The 16,571-nt window shown below is 34.8% G+C and overlaps 1 protein-coding gene across 1 annotated transcript in view; it reads right to left on the reverse strand.

Annotated features, from left to right (window-relative positions):
- Window positions 1-16,288, reverse strand: part of RASGEF1B (RasGEF domain family member 1B) — a 43,925-nt gene extending 27,637 nt beyond the window's left edge. The window contains exon 1 of the mRNA XM_053703348.1: window positions 15,977-16,288. The gene's annotated coding sequence lies outside the window, so the exon portion shown is untranslated. The remainder of the gene's footprint in view (window positions 1-15,976) is intronic.
- Between the last annotated feature and the right edge of the window lie 283 nt (window positions 16,289-16,571).

Genomic DNA, 16,571 nt, shown 5'->3' on the forward strand with positions numbered 1-16,571 from the left:
CATGTAGATTAGAATGCAGCTGGAGTTAACACAGAAAAAGTACAGCACAACACAACATGAAATATATATATATATATATATATATATATATATATATATATATATATATATATATATATATATATATATTAACTTAAACACTTGTTCCTGTCATTATTTTCCATTGGGCGCATAGTAGTCAAAATATATGAATAGTCTGACCAGAGAAAATAGAACTGTTATATTCACTTCGTGTCTGAATATAAGTTACGGTGACCAAAAGGGTGATGGGAAAAACACCACAGCAAATATATTAATATGCAAAATAATTTACTTTGTAGTTCATATGCATATCTAACAAATTAGGATACTTTTTCTTCCAAGAATAGATTAGCAAACAGTTCTTCCTTTTAAAAGGGACACTGAACCCAAATTTATTATTTTGCGATTCAGATAGAGCATGCAATTTTAAGCAACTTTGTAATTTACTCCTATTATCAATTGTTCTTCGTTCTCTTGCTATCTTTATTTGAAAAAGAAGGCATCTAAGCTTTTTTTTGTTTTGTTTCAAAACTCTGGACAGCACTTTTTATTGGTGGATTAATTTATCCACCAATCAGCAAGAACAACCCAGGTTGTTCACCAAAAATGGGCCGGCATCTAAACTTACATTCTTGCATTTCAAATAAAGATACCAAGAGAATAAAGAAAATTTGATAATAGGAGTAAATTAGAAAGTTGCTTAAAATTACATGCTCTATCTCAATCACGAAAGAAATAATTTGGGTTCAGTGCGCCTTTAAGCAAGTAGTTCTGGGTAAGGATTTTAGAAATAGGTTCAAAGCATATCAACTTTTTGCTTGTAATGTCAGTTATAAACAAAGAATTTCTCATCCAAAAAACAGCTTCAAAACTCATTTGCTTATATTCTTACCCAGAATCCCTTGCCCCAGCAGAATTACAGTTTGCTAATGTTTTCTGAGGATCCTGAATCACATAATTTGATTATGTAGCACATCTGAACAACCAAAAACTGCATATTCCTACAGCCCAAGCAGTCCTTTGGTGGTTGTATGGGTGTATAAGTATCAGGGTGTGATCAAGCTTGCTTGCAACTGAAATAAGACAGATTGTTTTACTAGCATGCATCTTGTAGGAGAAGGGGATCTCATTTAAATGAATTACATAATTGGAGGTGTGTTGTACCCTCTGAAGCAGGGATTGGCAACTTTAAATATTAACAACAAAACAAAAAAAAAATGTAGGAGCCAGCCAAACATGGTTAGTCAGGCACGAATTTTAAATATAGATATAAAAGGGATATTCTAAACATTTTAGAACATAGATGTTAGGAGACATAAATACTTTGCTCCCTGGATTTGTCAAGCCATGCTCTAGAGGGAAAGAAAATGTAATGCCAAACATAAGTGACTTGTCGTGTTTTCACAAGGACCATGCTCTATATAACAAAATACAGATCTAATATAGGTAAAACCTTAAACACTATCTGGAGCAAAATGATCATGGATCCACCTTATAGATCCTCCTCCAAATGAAGTGTAGTGCTATCCTTGTAAAGGTCATGCACACAGTTATCTTACTCAAGATGTATATAAGTGCTAATACTTTGGCCAAGGAATTCTTTTGTTGGGTTTGTCAACAAGGTAAATTTGCATACGGCTTATGCAACTAAAGCTAAGAAGCTTAGCCGGTAATAATAGAATAATGCAGCACTTGTTGGAAGCTTGACTTTGCTCTAAGGAGACAACAAAAGAAAAATCGTGTTATTCTTAGTAATTTAACCCAAGGGTGTCCAAATCTGGTCCTTGAAGGACAGATCAGAATTTCTGAATCTCTCCCTTAACATAAGAGTTAAATCAGATGTAGTTATTAATATTTTTTCCCTTATAAAATTCAGATAAAACTTTTTTTTTATTAAAAAGTATAAAAAGTTCCAATGTACTTTTATTATTAAATAAATGTTGTTCTCTGGTATCCTTTGTTGAATAGACTACTTTACCTAGGCAGGCTCAGGAACGTCCACGTGTACTCCAGCTTGCTCCTGTTTGTCTTTTCATATGCAAAGGAAGGGGGAGGGTCTGCTATTTCCCACTTGCAGTGGGTGTTCCAGTAACCTTTTAAACAGAGCTAAACTGGGAGCTTCTAAGTAAGATTTTAAACGGTTTTATACTGGATTTTTATATCAGTATCTGTGTATATTATTCTTTATAGTAGTGTCTATTACATGCAGTTATATGAAAATTGGTGAATACTGTCCCTTTAACAATGTTATACCATGTGCAAAGCCTACACAAAGCAAAACACACACATTAAGTTCTGCATTGAATACTTTCTTGCTGCAAAAAGGAAATATGATTCACATAATAAAAATTACCTTAATAAACAAAAATGTGTTTAGTATATAAAGGTAAGCCCTAGGTTATCAGCAGGTTGTGAAATATGCAAACATAACTGATATTCCACACCCAAATGTTACCTTAACACACAATGTAACCACTCAGACTAAAAACCTGCAATAAATTGGCTCTTCCTTATCAGTTATCGCGTAAAAGTTTAAACTTTTGTCCTTTGAAGGAATAGGAAGAAAGAAAAAAAAAATCATATTGCATCAACTCAAACACATATTGAATATGCCATATAAATAATGCAAAGTAACCACATCCCTCTGGCTTTACTGTAACTGAGTCTAGTACAGTCATAAAATTAAATTAGTATAATTATAATGAATAAAACATGCTTTCTAAACATTTGTACCATTTTCTTATGCGCTTACACAACTTTGTAGACAATTGCATAATTATCCACAAACTCCTTTCAACCAGCTGGAATAAAAACCCTTAAAGAGATAGTAAACTCTCTCATTTTTAATCTCAGATCCAGAATGTTAGTGATATTTTAGATGGAGTTTAATTCATCCGTTGTAATGAAGTTGCGCTATAACTTACTTTTTAATACAGATATCAAATTCAAATTCTCCACACCAACTTCGAAAGTCAATTTTTTTTGTGAGATAATGGTTTGAATTGTTCTCCAATTAGTGCTCTCCCCATGTGGCACTTTTGTTGTAGCAAGAGTGTTGATTGGACAACAATTCAAACCATTAGCTCACAGACAAATTTGAATTTCATATCTATATTAACAAATTAAGTTATAGCTCATCTTCATTAAAACTAATTTATAAAATTCCATCTAAAATATCACTAACCTTCTGGATCTGAGTTAAAGGGACACTGAACCCAAATTTTTTTCTTTCATGATTCAGATAGAGTATGCAATTTTAAGCAACTTTCTAATTTACTCCTATTATCAATTTTTCTTCGTTCTCTTGCTTTCTTTATTTGAAACAGAAGGCATCGAAGCTATTTTTTTTTGTTCAGAACCATGGAAAGCTCTTGTTTATTGGTGGGTGAATTTATCCACCAATCAGCAAGAACAACCCAGGTGGTTCACCAAAAATGGGCCGGCATATAAACTTACATTTCAAATAAAGATACCAAGAGAATGAAGAAAATTTGATAATAGGAGTAAATTAGAAAGTTTCTTAAAATTTCATGCTCTATCTGAATCATGAAAGGAAAAATGTGGGTTCAGTGTCCCTTTAAAAAAAGGGGAGAGATACCATCACTTTAAAAATGACAAAATCACAAAATGCCGCTTACCCAGGGCCAAAAGTTCCTTATTCTGTCAAACCAAATAACTTTAACGTGAATAACAAATACATTTGCAGGCCCCTCTGTTAATAGATGACTATATAGAGATATCTTTTTCCCCCCCAGTCATACTTGTTCTTTATATAAGATTATAATAAACTAAAATATTTTTTTTTTAATTTGCCCAATAACCCCCCCCCCAAAAAAAAAAAAAAAAAACACACGCCTTTGCAAGTACAAGGTATTTTAACAACAGTGTGTCGCAGATAAATACACCTAGATATGCAGAGTGCAGAGACGGAAAATTAGTAATTTAAATTGAACTGACAATGCTCTAGTGTGAATAAATAAATGAAATATCCAACATAAATGAATTGGAGGTACAGAGGTATGCAGAGTTCTTGACTTCTGCTGAGGAAAGCAATTTTAAAACCTTACTGACCGACTCCTGTCTAGACAGGACAGGATTCATTTTGACAGCATTCACAAACCATTTTCATTTGTCAACTAGACACTGGCTGGCAGAGGGCACGATTGGATTCATGTGTCAAGACAATAAATAGAGTGATTTGACATAAAATAAATACATAAAAACCAGAAACAAATTCTGTAACCGATCTTACCTATGTGATCACCTTAGTTTCATAATGAGCAAATGTCAAAATTAAAAAGGATATTTGGGACATTCTATCCAAATGCTGAATGATGCAGCATACCAGTAAAAAGCCGATTTAAAAATATCCCACGAACATCTCTATATATAAAGGAAGATATTTTACCTAAACTTTCCTCAATAGCCACATCCTATTGAAAATGAGTAACCCTCCAGTCCAGATGCTAGTCCAAGGACTTGTGAAGAATATTGCATCTGGCACGTGAACACTGTCACTTTTTCCCCTTCTTTAAAGGAGTTTAAAGGGACACTGAACCCAATTTTTCTCTCAGATGGAGCATGCAATTTTAAGCAACTTTCTAATTTACACCTATTATAAATTTTTCTTCGTTCTCTTGCTTTCTTTATTTGAAAAAGAAGGCATCTAAGCTATTTTTTGGTTCAGAACCATGGAAAGCACTTGTTTATTGGTGGGTGAATTTATCCACCAATCAGCAAGAACAACCCAGTTTGTTCACCAAAAATGGGCCGGCATCTAAATATCTTGCATTTCAAATAAAGATACCAAGAGAATGAAGACAATTTGATAATAGGAGTCAATTACAAAGTTGCTTAAAATTTGCATGCTTTATCTGAATCACAAAAGAAAAAAATTGGGTTCAGTGTCCCTTTAAGGAAGTTTACTATAAAATCTTACAGGATTATGGGGAAATCCCAAGAGATCAAAGCAAAGTGTGACCTCAGAACTGATGATGCTGATAGGCTGTTTGTTTTTTGGGGAGGGAGTCTTTACCATGCATATGACAATAAAAATGGTAGGGGAAGGATAACTGCTCACAGAGCAATAACTCTAGTGAGCTAAAGACATTTTCTATGTAAAATATCTTCCTTTTTTACCTAGAGATGCTCATGTGATATGTTCTCATCTTTTTATAGACATGTTACAACAGGTTCAAGTAGTTCAGAATATGAGTATCATATCCCTTTAAAAGGGACACTAAAGTAAAACATAACCTTACATGATTTAGACTTTTCCCAATTTACTTCTATTATCTAATTATGCAGTGTATATATATATATATATATATATATACACACACATATATATATATATATATATATATATATATATATATATATATACATATATATATATACACACATATGCACATACACACTGGCACCAGCTCCTACTGAGCATGTGCAGAAGTTCACAGTGTATACGTGTCTGTTATTGGCTAATGGCTTAGCACATGATACAGGGGGTAGGGTTATGAACTGATCTTTGAAAAAAAAAACTGCTTATTTAATTGAGTGTGTCATAAATTGTCTTTGTATTGTATTTGTTGTTGTGCAATTCTACTGCATGTAAGGATCCTTTATGTACTGTGAAACCTAGATTATAACATAATGGTGTCCATAACTTTATGGTGATTAAAACCCATACTCATTTATCAAAATAACATATATTAAGAAATACATTTGCATACAGTTATCAAGCTAATCTTAGTGTTGACTATATCTATTAGTGTTTGCTGTCCCTTTATTTGTTATACCAAGACTGATATGGCCTCTCCAATCTCTCAAATTCATGTCATACAAGAGCTTGACAAATACCGGGTATCAGAGAGTCATGGTTGCTAAAAACCTAGTTCTGGCTCCTACATTTTTTGATTCTCCTTCATCTCATAAGTCAAGAAATGTGAAGGATCAAAGCAATTTGGGAGTTTTCCCTCCTTCTCCTCTATATATCACTTTTTCACATAGAAATCAAACTCCGCCAATAAATGTGCAGCTCTGCCAAGATTTCAGACCCAGACTTCTAAACTTCACTCTGCCTTGGGTTGCTCAGGCATAGATTGACAAGACTGCCCACCAGTTTAGTCATTATAATTGTGTATTATGCAAATAAACTTTATATAAAATCATTCCTAGACTCAACAATTGTTTGTAGAATATATGTACAATTTTATGTATCATTCTTCAATATTTTGCAGTTTTCCAATACAGCAAATCCAGAGCTGTAATAGACAGTAGCTCCGATTCTAAAGGCAGCTGAAAGCAACGCGGCACTTTTTACATTAATATACATACAAAATTACAAGAATAAAAATATAAAATGTAATTGAATCAATGGAAGAAGCTGTTTAGAATATACATTTGGAGACAAATAGTTTAAACAATAAATAATGTAACAAGCAAAGTAAGATATGCATCAGATAGCACAATATATGACTAAACAAATCTAAAAATGTATTAGATTAACGGGGGTTGTCAAATCTGTTAAAAATAAATAAATTAGGAGCCAGACAATGATATGTATTAAAAGATATATAGTATGAAGACTAACTGAAACATATAGGAGCCAGGGGTACAGTTCTAGGAGCCAGTGACTCCTGGGTTTGTCGAGCCCTGCATTAGAAACATATCATTTATAATTTCTATATAGATTGCTACATAAACATGTCTAAAATGTAACAAACAGCAGTTTAATCAACACATTGTTGTAATTCCATTGTTACATTATAAAATTGATCACATAATTGCATGTGTAGTACACGTGTACAAGATGTATCTGTCATTTAGGTTTCACAGATTGTGACACATAAAAGGAAATGAAATGTATTTTTTGTTGCTGCATCTAAAGCAGGATGTTTTAAAATGTAACATTTTAAATGTTTGTGTGCTTAATAAATATTGTATGTTTATATTCTATTCACCAATATGGCATGGGCAGTTGTCATGTATACTGCATTTACTGCTAGATCCAATGTCAATTGGAAGCAGATTTTGCTTAATCTTTTTTTGAAGCAAAGTAAATATATGTTTGACTGCTGCAGTAAAGCAAATATAGAATCCAACCCCAACATATGTATTTTAATGTTTTTTTTTTTGTTTTTTTTTTTTGTTTCCTTGCCCACAGTTACTGGAAATGTCAAGCCATTATTTCATCAAACAGTCACACCTGTTAAAATGGCATGTGCACACTTGTGGTATTTTACAAACAAACATGGGCAGCCTATAAAAAGAGCTTTAAATAAATGTGAGAACCAGACATGTCAAAATGTGTCATTTTACTGTCAATGTCTGAGTGAGCCTGTTTCTTTCTCTGATAGCAGAAAGCATCACCAACAAAACTGATTGAGCAGAGCATTGTGGTATCACTCTGGGAAGTGTATGTACTGCAGACAATGCTAAATTAAAATCATCAGAGGATTTTATTATTGTACTGGGAGTTACATAGAACTATGTATTTAACCTCTGCAAAGGGATGTGCAGATAAAGACATCGCCAGAACAGCAATGCACTACTGAGAGATAGCTGAGCACACCTGGTACCGTTTTTAACAAAAGATACCAAAAAAAAAAACATTTTTAATGGGACATAAAACCCAGTTTACTTTCATGATTCAGATAGAACGTACATTTGCAAGCATCTATCCAATGTACTTTTATTATCAATTTTGCTTCATTCTTTTGGTATCCTATATAGAAAGAGCACTCATGGAAACTAGATGAACACATTGGTAAGTCAATAACAAGAGCCATATATGTGCAGCGACCAATCAGCAGCTAGCTACCAGCTCTTGGGCCTATCAATGTTTAATGTCTTGGGTGTTGCAATCTGGGGCTGTATCACTCAGACAATTTTCAGACTTGCCTGTGAAGCTGTAACTTTGTTTATCTGTTCTGTAATACAAAACATGTATTAAAGCAGAGCTCTACAAATTAGTACAAAATTTAGGAGCCAGGCCATAAAATTTAGGAGCCAGGAATTTTGGCCATCCTTATAATTATATATTAACAAGTTAAATTGACAGCAATTAGCATGCAGTGAACTGTCATAAAGTGCAAGTCAGCAGGGCTACATATATGCTCACACGCTCCGAGCTGCTTAGCTCCCAATGTATTCACCTTGTTACTGACAGCTTCAGACATTATTGCACTTGCAGGAGAAATCAACTGCCGTTAACTCCCAACCTCTATGTCACATCATTGGTAAAGAGAAAGGACCCAGTCGCATCAGGCAGGGATAAGTGGGGCACCTATATGTGCATTGGGGGTTCTAACACAAGGAGCCAGGGCCTAATTTTAAGTCACGAGTGGCTCCCTGGGTTTGTCGAGCCTCCCTGCCACCTGGGTTTGTTGAGCCCCCGCATTAAAAGGGACATTCCACTTTTTTCCAGATCCCCAAGACTGTTGGAAAGTTTAGGCGATTACCTTTCCAACAGTGGGGGTCTGTAGCTGCTTATATGCCTGAGATACAGGCTTCTAAGCAGCATGCCCCCTTTCCCTATATTGTGCATTGTAAATTTTAAATAAAAGTTGCACGGTGACATCATCACATCATTGCACGTGATGTCACGGCATGAAACGGGAAGCCCAGCGGATGTCTGTCACTAAACAGCCCCGATCCCCAGGGTGGGAGTTAATTGGAGCCCCCAGATTGCCCTCAAGGTGGGTGAGTGCTAGCAACGGCTCTGAGCCATCATCAGCACCTGATTGGGAAAATTTGTGACGGCTCAGAGCTGTTAGCTCTCAAGGGGTTAAAATACTTCCTTTTACATATTCAACAAAGGCTAATCTGGAATAAAATATTTTAGGACACTTTATCCAATGCCGATAGGTACCTACAACCCGTGAAAACAACAATTAGCATTGAACAAATGTCCCTGCTCAACACTGAACTGGGGGGGGAGTTGATTATGCAAAAAGACACAACCACTAAGATATGTTTCCTACTTTTATAGCTCCTCCAATAGTACATTTGCAAATATCATGCTAAGTTATTGGGCATTACCTTAACTAAGTGCATCATGCTTTTCTTAGCATTTATAGAATTATTATTACTTTTAACTGAAATGTACAGATACATGGAAGTAGAAATATAATTGTAATGGTACAATACAATCAATAGCTTAGGTTACACTTTATAGCACTGCTAAAGGACATCAGTTACCATTGTATCCTGACATTTACTTTATTTTGTCCCATGTCTTCTCAGACCCTATTGGTCCGTTTCCATTTTTCTTTATCATTTCTCAAATATAAGCATAGTTAGAAGAAGGGATCTCCTTTGTCCATACAACTCTAAATTACACTTAAAAGTCTAGAGGTACAAGAGTCAATGGGGCATATTTATCACGCTCCGTATGGAACTTGAGGCCCCTTGTTAGGCTCGCCAGAAACAGAAGTTATGAAGCAGCGGTTTAAAAACCGCTGCTCCATAACTTGTTCACCTGCTTTAAGGCGGCGGACACAGAAATCAACCCGATCGAATACGATCGGGTTGATTGACACCGAATCTGCAGGGGGCAGCATTGCACCAGCAATTCACAAGAACTGCTGGTGCAATGATAAATGCCGACCGCGTATTCGGTCGGCATTCATCGATGTGCGGCGGACATGATACGCTACTTCGTATCATGTCCACTCGCACATTGATAAATATACCACAATGATTGAAACCACACCTACTCATAACAATTGCAACCAGTATCTAACCCTATTTAACATGCGTTGTTGCCTGTCTTCCCAGCTATACTAGAACTATTATTGTCGTGTTTATTTCATTAATAAACAATCTTCTATGAACTCTTTGTTGGTATATGCATCTGTGGTGTGTCCAGTTGCTCCCTTGGCACTTTCTATATTAATTAAAAGCATGCAGGAAGATGGGCCATTAAACCAGAAAGTCCCTATTCTGCACAAGTGGATCAGATTTTAGTTGTCAGCGCAGCAAAACAGTCTCAGTACATATACACTGGCAGAGCCCACCAAGGATCCGCTAATGCCGAGAGCACCAATTGTCAGCAAGCTGAGGCACTTACAATGCTAAAGGCTATGTTACACATGTATTGGAGCATGTAAACAGGACACGCCAATATATAGGGGGTTGTTGTGTTTAAACACAATACTTGTAAGCAAAAAGTGTGAGATACTGTATATCTAATTTGCATATCTTACCCAGAGTTTCCTGGTGAATTGGTAACAATGTATATTATTATCAGTTATTTGTAGAGCACCAACAGATTCCACAGCGCTAATGCATACAGAGTACTTCTGTGGATAGGCAAGTGGAAATACTTGCCCATATTTGCTAATTTTCTATACAATAATTCTATGGCTCTTACTTTTATGAAATGAAGTATTTTTATCTCATGCTTTTATCTCCACCATAACTAAAATGAGTATTTTATTTACAAACGCACACAGATTTCAGCAATTAGTTTGTTTACACAGTATGTTTTTTTTTAGCTTGGTCGCACTGCTCCCTTTGATAGATCTTGCTGTGCATTGATGCAGAACTAGGAAGTGCTGTGTTATTAAAATGTGCCCTGTAGATACAGAACCAGAGAGCCTTATTTGCTTTGGGCCATTTTGCTTCCTCAAAAGAAAATTTGTATTACAAAAGGTAAGAAGCCTTTTCTCACATGCAAAACAGTAAATAAACAGTTCTTTTGTCAGAAATGCCTGAAAGGGGGGGGGGGGAGAGCTATGCAAGTCTATAAAATAGTTTTTTTTCCCCATAACTCAAGAAACATATACAGTTACATTCAGTAAACCTTCAAATAATTCTGCAATAGGAAAACAAAATGTGTAAATATCTGTGTTATCCTATAGTGCTGATTCATTAAACAGATTTCTAGTTCCCTAAATCTTTGTAAATCAGTTTAGAAGGATAACATTATTGAAAACTAAAATCAAAATTCTTAGTGAAACACCCAAAGTGCATAGAGACTTTTTATAATGACATTTGAATGATGTGTGAACTGAAAACGGAGGCAGCTTATATTCATTCATTACTAACGCTTCTACAGCTGTTTGAACGTGCAGTATTAAAGGTTTTAATCTTGGTTGTGTTTCCATTTATGTCTCATGGTGCGTCCAAAAATAGCTAATGTTATCCTTCTTCAATCGTGCAATTTTATCACACATCATCCAGTCAGATGATGGCTGAACAATATTAGCCAGAAATGGAACTATGAGAGAAATTACAAGACTTTTTTTTGTATTTACTGTATTGCAAGAAAAATTAATACAAAATCCAATGTTCTAAAATAAATTTTAAACAGTTATTTTCATAGCAAAATATGAACTGTTTTGCAGTCCAGGGATATACTCTTTGAAAAGGTTTGAGTATTAATTATCTTATCTTTTCTGTGTCCATTTAAAGAAAGATATACAAGATACTCTACAGACTCTTACAGAAAACACTCCAGCCTCTTTTGGGGCAGTGGAAAAAGTAAACAGATTTTAGTGTCAAATTACTGAAAACGTTGACAAAATTAAAAAAAAAAAAAAGTGATTTTTTTTTTTTGTACTCTCTTTACGGGGTATAACATTTGAAAAGTGTACAAAAAATATGAATATTTGTACACAAAACTGTATAAATGCACTGGAAATTGTAGCAACACACAAAGTTACAATTTAAGTAACAAATCTATATTTCCTGTTATTCTATAAAGCTGATTCACAACTGTTTCTGTCAATCTTTTCTCACTGAAGACTTATTTACCTCAGTCTATGGGTGTATTCTATAAGAAAGGACAATATGGGGAGAGGTTTTAATTTTCTATCTACACCTATGAAACTCAGCTAGGGCGTCTGACATGCCAGAATTTAAAATTGACCTATGTAACTTAGGGGAGGGGCTGTGAAGGGGATACTTAAAAGGGACACTGAACCCAAATTTGTTCTTTTGTGATTCAGATAGAGCATGCAATTTTAAGCAACTTTCTAATTTACTCCTGTTATCAATTTTTCTTCATTCTCTTGCTATCTTTATTGGAAAAAGAAGGCATCTAAGCTAAGGAGCCAGCCATTTTTTGGTTCAGACCTCTGGACAGCATTTGTTTATTGGTGGGTGAATTTATCCACCAATCAGCAAGAACCCAGGTTGTTCACCAAAAATGGGCTGGCATCTAAACTTACATTCTTGCTTTTCAAATAAAGATACCAAGAGAATGAAAACAAATTCTCAATCAAGAAAGAAAAAAATTGTGTTCAGTGTCCCAAGTGACAATAAAGTCATTTTTTCTCTGTGTTGCATCTAAAAGAGATAGCATTCTGCCACACACACACAAGCCATATTTAGGGGGAATTTGGAGACATTCCTTCAAAAAAAAAAAAAAAAAATATATATATATATATATATATATTCTATGTAAATATACATTTGAAGTAGAAACAATAGTTTTATTTACAACATATCATACCATTTGTGTCTGGGTGAGCTATATGCCTTTAAAATATTTTATACAATGACTTCAGAAGTGCATGAAATTAAAAATGTATAATATTTAATAAATCATTTGGACAAAATTAGTTAGTTAGTAATTAAACATCAAGTTAAGTGTGATTGTATATGGTTTGTTTTAAAAGAAAATGCTTAGAACTGCTTAATATACTTTTCTCCTTAGCAATTAAAATTAAACCACCCAGCATATGCCAATTGTGTCTAGGTCTAAAGAAATTTGTTTGTAGACATTTTTCTCTACATTCCACTGCTTCCTGTGGAATTTTCTTGGTGTCCTACTTGGCTACATAAAAAAAAAAAAAAAAGCCAGTCGACTTGTACTTGGTCTGTGTTTAATTATAAATTATTACAACATATGAATGGACAAATAGTTGAGCCCATGCCAGGTGATCTGATTTCAGTAGGAGTTACCATTCATTTATGCTAATATGAAATGCTTTGATAGGTACTGAAAGGGCAAAGGAAGAACAGAGTGAAGCTGAGGGCATCCAATTAACAGTTTAGGAAACACACACTTAAAAAAAGGCAAGTTTTCCGATATGTGAGAGGGGAATAAAAACAAACAAATTTCTTTTTTTGCCAATCAAATAGCTAAAATATCACACTACATCTTGAATCAGCCATGTGCAATAGCATTGTATTAGGGGACTTAACATGGTAGCATAACATTTAGAATGCAGCAATTTATTCAAACGTTTTATAATTAAACTAAAGTGCCTTGGTGACTATGGGTGAAAAAAAGCACTGCTTGGCTGGTACTGAGTTGCACATGGCCAGTGAGTGATTGCTATATGTGTATGCTCCTTCTGATTGGCTTACTGTTCAGATCCTCAGGAACAGTAAAAAGCACTTTGTTGTGGTTAAATAGATAGCTACTAAGAACATATCAGTATATTAATAATAATAATAATAATAATAAAGTGCTCTAATAAATTAGAGCCTTATATTATTGCACTAAAATGTCCCTTTAATGCACCCAGCACAAGGGAGATAATTAATATCTGGCTTTGAATTAAATCACAAAATATATGAAAAGAATACAACCTTCAAAATCACACATATGTTGGAACATCTACAAATACTAAGGAGTTCTTTATATTCATAGGGTTCTCCTGTGAAACAAAATGTCATCCCGGTGGACATACTATTGAGCTCATTTACTAAAATATTCAAACACAAGAGATCTCTGCTCATTTTAGTGAGCTTACTAAATAAAGTCAGAAATGAAAGGTGTATTTCACTGTAGCAGGTAGTCTCAAATGTAGTTAAAGGGACAGTCAACACCAGAATTGTTTTTGTTTAAAAAGAAAGATAATTCCTTTACTACCCATTCCCCAGTTTTGTATAACCAACACGGTTATAATAATACACGTTTTAGCTCTGTAATTACCTTGTATCTAAGCTTCTGCTGACTTCCCCTTATTTCAGTTATTTTGACAGACTTGCATTTTAGCTAATCAGTGCTCACTCCTAGGTCACTTCACATGCACAAGCTCAATGTTATCTATATGAAACACATGAACTAATGCCCTCTATTGGTCAAAATGCATTCAGATTAGAGACAGTCTTCAAGGTCTAAGAAATTAGCATATGAACCTCCTAGGTTTAGCTTTCAACTAAGAATACCAAAAGAACAAAGCAAAATTGGTGATAAAAGTAAATTTGGAAGTTGTTTAAAATTACATGCCCTATTTAAATCATGTAAGTTTTTTTGGACTTGACTGTCCCTTTATCAGAAACGGATAGCCATATAAATGTCTATTTGTAAGACATGAAATGATTAAAGCAACACAGGCTTCCTCTATCTTAACTGCACAGCCACTTTCAAAAGATGTTTACACCATCAGATTTACTTTAAAAAAAAAAAAAATCCTTTGATTGTGATAGGATTAAATATTAGACATTGTATGCAGATATCCACGGCACAGTTAAAACCAGTGTGAGAATGTTTATTAGCAGTACGCTAACAGAGAATCAGTTTCACCTTATGTGTATGACAAATAGTATTGTGTACATTTTCAATGGTACAAACTAATTGGATAAAAAAAAAATTCAATTGTTTCCATATTTAGATGAATGGACAAGTCTCACAGATTGAATGAGAGCAACATTTCATTTTTTCCAGGTTCTAAGGCCCTGCTAGCAAGATCAATATACCAACCAGTTAGATGTGTCTCAATGTGCTCTGTGAATATCTAACATGCATAGGACACAAACCACAACAGTGGTATCCAAGGTAAATGCTACAACCTACATATACACAAAGACTATTCCCATCTAAAGATGGACTGCAAATACAAACTGGATGTCATGTGTTGCAAATGTGGAGAGGTAGAGATACTGTGGGAATAAAAAGCAGGGAGGGAGTAATAAAGAATTAGAGTACTGTATAAAGACCATACATGATTTAACTGGACCAGACTGACATGAGAAACTGGTTATTAGAAACCACAGTGAGATTATATATATATTTATCTTTTTAATCAAATGTATAATAAAGAACTGCAGTAAACAGAGCACTTTTTTGTTTTATAAATAACTGTGTGACTGACCCAAACTATAATTAGCTTTTTGTTTTATTTTTCTATCTCCCAGAAACCACAATTGACGTTTCTGGTTGGTTTCTCATGATGTTTCCTAATACGAGGTCTAATTATAGCAGAAGACGAATAATCTCCAGTGATGACATGGTCCAGCTACACCTAAAGGCTGCAGAAAACTTGGATCACATTCCATAACTCAGCAATTCCTTACACACCGACCATGGCAAGCAAAAGGCTACCGATACTCCCTTATAGCTTGGTATTATGTGCTCTTAAACATTGTATTATTACATGGGGCTCTGAGAATTTCCATAACTATTTTGGCCACTTAGTCATTTAATAAATCTATATAAAGCTCTTCATATCATCCTTGTATGTGATGTCATTCCAATGGTCATACATAGGGGCTAAATCATTTCTATTTATACATTGCTCATTCCAGCTGACAATTCAAGGGAATATTTTAACAGTGTATTTTACAATATAAAAAGGAATTTAAATAACATGTAAATTAAAATGACGCTATTATTAGTAATGACAAGGCAATTACACCAGATTTTATGCTCGTTAATCATATCGCTCAAATACTACAAAGAATGAAGTTATGTTAATTATATGTTGCTCCTATAATTTGGATGCATTTTATAATAAAACATCCAACTACACTTACTAAGTTTAGAGGTCTGCATTTTGTCTAAGCTGTTCTAGGGAGACTATTCATTAAAGTGAAAGTTGCATTCAGACCTCACTATAAATCTCACCCCCTACCACCTGCTTTGCATTATAAGGATTAAAAAAAAAATACACCGTAGACCCCACACACACACTTGAATAAGACCACGCAGTTTACAAAGCATCTCATTCATTATATAAACTAGAGCAGTGTTATTAGTTATCAGGATTTAGATTACCTTAAAGAAGATGCCAGATATCGAATCACGTTAGAAAATCTCAGAATCCCTTTTACTTTGCCACAGCAGCGATACAAAAGCAGATATATCCAAATGGATTAGCTTATTTTTAGGACCAATGTTTTTCATATAAAGTCTTATAAAATCCGTTTCAACAACGATTTATCCATTTAGCATTATTCCTTTCAAAAAGTTCTCATTCATATAATACCCAAAGCATTTCCTGGAAAAGTCCCATATAGAGCAAAGAGCAAGCAGAACACACCGCAAGTTCTATATTGTTCCTTAATTTCTGTTTTCATGCACACTTGATCCTTGGTGTATCATTGGAAGTTCACTCCCTCTCTTCCCGCCCCCTTATTTAGCTTCTGCCCGCCCAATCTTTTACTTTCCCTATCTCCTCCCATTTTCAGCAGTCCCTCCATAATTCTTACCCTCCTACTGTACTCATTCCCTTCCCTCATCCTCCTCCCATGCCTCGGCCTCCTGTCCGTAACCCAGATCCTCAGTTGCTTGTTACACAGACAGCTGCAGACCAAGCCTGTCCTCCCTCCTCCTATAGCCTCGGGCACACTAGGGAGACAGCAGCAGGGCA

Source organism: Bombina bombina, chromosome 2 (genome assembly GCF_027579735.1).
Source record: "Bombina bombina isolate aBomBom1 chromosome 2, aBomBom1.pri, whole genome shotgun sequence".
Classification (NCBI taxonomy): domain Eukaryota; kingdom Metazoa; phylum Chordata; class Amphibia; order Anura; family Bombinatoridae; genus Bombina; species Bombina bombina.